The 5,598-nt window shown below is 37.0% G+C and overlaps 1 protein-coding gene across 1 annotated transcript in view; it reads left to right on the top strand.

Annotated features, from left to right (window-relative positions):
- Nucleotides 1-5,598, top strand: part of MPPED2 (metallophosphoesterase domain containing 2) — a 96,912-nt gene that overhangs the window by 51,386 nt on the left and 39,928 nt on the right. The window lies entirely within an intron of this gene.

Here is a 5,598-nt window from a genome sequence, read left to right as displayed (position 1 = left end):
TGCCTGCTGAAAATGCATGAAGCTGCCTTGTTCCATTGCCCTGCAGAATGTAATCAAACTTAGCTGTAAACCACCCTGAGACAATTGCCACATTTCGGGGGGGGGCAAATAGGCTATATTTAGCCATGGGTTAAAATAAGGCAAAAGGAATTATCATTATTTATATTCTGCCTGCTGAGTGGACTTAAAAATTGTGGACTCAGTGTCCACTCTGTGTTTGTGGATTAACTGCAGTGGCATCTTAGTGTGTATTAGGGAAGCTCCTTTATATTGTATGCTGTTTAGGCATTTGTGTCTGCTGTGCTAAGGGGTGAGTAGGTTAGCATTTAACACCCACACAGCACAAGGTACAATGCAGCAGGAGCTTTAAGCTTTATTTCTGATCAGTTGGTGGCATTGTTTTCTTTTGCTTGTAAAGCTGTGATAATGAAATTTCATGCCAATTTTGATCTCATTCCACCTCTGTGCCAAGCATATGCAGGGAAAATCGGTGTCTGGTTTTGTACAAAGGAGACTCTTCCTTGTTTTTTCAACACGTTTTTTAATTGTGATGCCTAATACTTCTGTGTGGAGCCTTGGGTAGCACTTGTTTCAGATTCTCATGCTAGCAACAGCTACAGTCTTCTCAGACTCTACCACAAACCTGACCTTCAGTGATGGTAATCATCATAGTACTCTTCGTTCTCAATTGTCAGCTGAAGTACTTAGACGCTAATTTATGCACACCTATATGAAGGTCTTATTGTAAACTTGTAACTTACATTTTTGATGTCAGACTTGCCTTAAAGGTAAAAGGAGGAGAAGGAGGAGGAATGGCAGGGGTTGAACCAAAGAATAGAGGAAACCTATGTTTGAAATGTTCTGTTTCATCTCATCTGTATTGTCTGTTCCCTTGGCCCTCAGGCCTGGGTGATTTGTACACCACCACACACACTGATGCTTCTGATAATGCTTCTTTATTGTCATATTATGTACACTAGTGCTGGCTAAAAAACTGTGGTCTAGCTTTGTATCTCATATTCTTGACATAAGCTACTAGTTTTTAAAATTTGTTATAGTCTTTTAGGTAGTATTTTGAATTAGCCTCACATTGCTTAAAAAAAAAAAACAAACAAACTCTAAATCCTGCAGTATCAGCTAATTAGGAAAGAGGGTCAATTCAGGTGAGGAATCATCTCTTAAAAACATTTCAAAGTAATTTTTATAGTAACAACAGCATTTAACACACAGATGACTGGGCACATGAGGCCTTGTATAGTGTGAGGTGGATTTGAGACTTGCTGCAAGGTGAGCAGCTGGGTGAGCCAAAAGGTTGCCTGCTAAGATCAAGATTATGTTCAGCTTCTTTCATATATAAGTCTTGGACTCAAAAGGCTTGTATTCTGCAGGTATTCAGTGATTATGAAGTGTAGTCATCTTTTCAAATTTGGGGCAGATTGACCTGAACTTTGCTTACTGCAGAGCTGCTGGAAAGATCTAGAGAACATAGAATCCAAGTCTGCAGCAGAGCAAGCTTGGCGTTCTGCAGTGGAGAGCCATGGGGTGTGCCTTTACGTTGACAGTTGTATGTACTGGCAAAATGTAGTCATCTTTTCCCCCCTCTTCTGCTTTCTAAATGCATAAAGGCAATCTGTTATCCTTTGATCTCCAGCTGCATTTGGAAGTTCTTTCATTTTCCAGGTATACACATGGATTTTGGAATATTTGTTATGAAATAACAACACCACACTAAGCAACTGAGTTGTTTTAACCCGTTTTAACCGTAACAGGTGAATGGCATATGTATTTTGACCTAGTCATGCAAGTCAAATCTTAGCTGTTCCTCCGTATAATCCATTGATAACTGGATTTTCCAATGAGTGATCAATGGGAAATGAAGCTCGATTGCTAGAAAGGTATGCTGAACTCCAACCAAATGCACACTTGTCCTCTCTCTTGAAGAATGTTTCATTTGTGTTCAGCTGTGAAAAACTGTTGTCAAAGCGTGTTTTGAGCAACTGTGGATGTGGAGCTGTGGCTATCATTTTGAATACAGCATTTAAGATCAGCTAGTCTTTGTTCAGAGCAGAGAGACACAGAGTCATCTTTGCTCTTGCTTTCTCACCCCACCCCCTCAGAAAATGTGAAAATTCAGAATGATCAGACAAGCCCATTAGTTAGCACTTCTTAAATTTTTTTCTCCTTCCTTTCCAATCACATCTCGCTATATTACTATAAATCTTCAGATTACCCCAAAAGAAGAGAATTTGTGGGGATTTTGTATGTATTTAAGGCCTCCTTACTCCAATTAGTTCTGTCACAGCAGTGGAACACTGGTCATTAACCCAGAAGATGCTACAACCCTAAAATGAGATAAGTTGGCGTGTTCAATTTATGTGCATTTTTGTAAGTATTTCCAGAGGGAAAAAATTCTCATTTGCTGATAAAGCTACTGGTTTTAATTTGAAAAAAAGGGATCAAACCAAGAATAACGGCTGTGATTCTAGAAGTTTCAGCCTGTCAGAGGTTTCGAAGCAGTAATTGCCAGAATACTGGGAAAACTGACTATAAGTCATCTATCTATTTAGAAAAAGTAAATTGCCAACTCTGTAAATAGAGAAAGGAAATATCAGTCCATATTCATTACATGTTATTACTCATGGTACATCTGAAAGCTTTCTAAAGGCCTGAGAGAATTCGAGTAGTGCCTTCTAACTTACAATTTAGTAGAATTTGTATGTAGAAAATAACTTATAATACACAGGAGCATTCATGTGTATTTGCAATTGGAATGTGCAGTGGTGCATATCAACAGCCTCTAAGGAGCAGAAAATTTGAATTTAGCCTGATGGTTCTGAGGGTATTAAATGGCATTAGCTGGAGGGGAGTTGAAAACAAGAGTATCAGCCCTTAAAAGTGAAAAGAGAAAGAATGGGACATGAATCACGTTCAGAGCCCTGCTCATTTTCAGAGGTGGAGAATGTAACTGACATTTTCACTTCTTAAATAGGAGATTCTGTAATGTACCTTGAAGGAGCAAAATGGCTGAAGTTTTTCCATTTGGTCTGTAGATAACACTTCTCAAAAACATTTCTCTCCTTTCTCTTCCTTCTGACTTAGCCTGATGAACCTGGCTTCTTTGGTGGGAAAATAATTGATAGTCAGTTTAAAGATTCCAGTGGAAACATTTTTTCCTTTGGAAATTTGAGATCGAGGCTACCTATTAAACAGAACAAAAAATACAAACAGTAATGGGGATATGAATTTTTAAATCCTAAATCTCCTTCTGTGAAGTATATGTAACCATAGCTCATACTGATGTGTCTGTAAAAGGGTAAGGGGAGACAGTCTGTTTTTACTGCAGCTTCAGGTGCTGAATATGTATAAGTGAGGATGTATAAGTTTTATTTAAATTCAAATGTTGTTATTTTAAAATGTGTAGTTTTTTTTTCACATTATACTTGAAATGGTTCATCCATGCTAAGGACTGAATTTACTGCAGTGTGCTATAGGTGTTAGAATACAAATATTCTAGCAATGTCTGTTTTCTAATGAAGCTTTAAAAGCATTCAAACCACCAGAGAACTGCAGTTAACTGGAGCCAGAATTTGTTTAAACCACCTTTTGACAGAAATAATTGTTCAGGGAGAATATTTTTCTCAGTTTTAGTTTGTTCTGCCGTTCAGCTCTACAGGTAGCTTTTTTGGTGTGTTTGAAAGACAAAAATAATTGAAACAAAAAATTGTTCTGATAAACTTTCTAGAAATTTATGGTAGTAAGTTTCATGAATCAGGAGGCAGTAGGCTTATTTGTGGGTTCTAAATTCTGTTCTCCATCTAAATTCCACAAAAAAGGTCACAAGCCATATAAAAAAATTTAATAAAAAAAAAGAATAAATTTTTAACTATTAAAATATATATGAACAAATTCCACCTGTGTCTAGCAGAAAAAAAGTAAAACTGAAAATCCAAGACTTTAGCATATATATTTGCTTAGATAACTATAGATAGAGGAATCTTTTTGAGGGAAGAAAATTTTTAATATAAAAGCTAATTCAATATAAATCAATGCATTTTAATGGTTAACAGAATCAACTTTATGGAAATAACTGCAAGCACAGACGTAAAAGATTAAAATTGATTATTTAAATAATGACTGAAATCTGTGATTTGCATCATTGTGATGAAAATCAATTCCTCCTGAATGAAGCTGGGGAATAAAACTCTTCCCTTCTGACAGGATCAGCAGCATTGTTCAGCAGTGTCCTGCACGTTTGTCAAGCTGTAGCTTGCTCAGGTCTCAGGAACAGAAGCACAAAGCTGGCCTCCCAGTTGCTTTTAATGAATACTAGTGGTTTTTTCCCTATGTCCAAGAATTTGATCTGTAGGGTGATCCAGAGGTCAAGAACAAACGGCTCACTGTCGCTCACCTCTGCAAAGCCAAGGCTTTCATTTGCTTTTTTTAGTAACTCTAGAGGAAGTGCCTTAACTCTTTTTCAGAAGCAGAATTTTAATTGGCATAGGTAATGCAGCCTTAAGAAAGTATAGACAGTTTCAGCCATCTCCTTTAAAAATAATGGTTTGTGCGATGTTTTGCTTTTCAGCCCAGTGTAAATTTTGGGGAGTTTCATCGAGTGGTTTTGCATCAGTTTGAAATGATTTCTATAACTCTCTTTCAGTACTTCATTTCAATACAAGGAGCTGTAAGTTAGTACCTCTCCCTTATTCTGATCACTGTTATCAGGCTTTGTGTTTTTCCTGTCAGAAAAGCATCAGATGTTGGCTGTTTCTTTTTTTCTTTTCAATTATAAGTTTTGTAATGCATCATGGATTTTGCTGACAGTCTTCAAGTTCTTGAAATAGCAAGCAAATTAACAGCAGATATTGAGCGTGAGGATTGGAAAACCAATTGGCAACTCAAATGATGGGATTCAGCTACACTGATGGGTTGGAATGGATCTAATTTCTTTTATTTTCATAGTCTTCATTGGCAATTAGCTCATGCCTAAAAAAGGGGGAACTAGAAATTGGACTACGCGGCAAAAAAGGTCTTTACTACTATTTAGTAGTGAGGAAGCCAGAGGGAGACTGGACAAAACTGTTGTTGTTGTATCAGTTTTTTCAGGAATTCTGGCGTTTAGAAGTCAGCAACTGAGAAAAGTATTGGCAAAGACTGAAGTCTTCTGTCTGTGTGTTAAACAAACACACCACTGCTGTAACATGGTTGTGTTTAAAGGTGCAGGCTTCTGTTTCATTTTTCTTGGCATTTGTCCTTCAGGTCTCACATTTTAGGGTGGAAGAATGTATTCCCCCTGGTCTAGAATTGCAGAGGTTTGTTTACATTTTTTGCCTTGTTGGGAATGTTGCTGCTTTTTCTTCAGTCTCTTTGATATCAGATTCACTTCTAAGTAAAAAAAAATAAATCCCATTTACTTTAAAAAGCTTGCTTTCTTTTTTATAAAATAAATAGTGGGATGTTTGTAATGATGAATATATTATCTCATAAATAATTTTTAATCCTGTGATGCTAACCTGTCCTACTTAATTCTTTGGAAAGCTCTGCATCCTGGCACTGGGGCAGATCATAAAGTCTTAACCTTTCTGTCAGGCTTGACTTCAC

The sequence above is a fragment of the Merops nubicus genome, unplaced genomic scaffold (assembly GCF_000691845.1).
Source record: "Merops nubicus isolate BGI_N331 unplaced genomic scaffold, ASM69184v1 scaffold4565, whole genome shotgun sequence".
In the NCBI taxonomy this organism is placed as follows: Eukaryota; Metazoa; Chordata; class Aves; order Coraciiformes; family Meropidae; genus Merops; species Merops nubicus.
The sequence above is the reverse complement of the archived record's forward strand: the minus strand, read 5'-3'. Positions and strand labels throughout refer to the sequence as shown.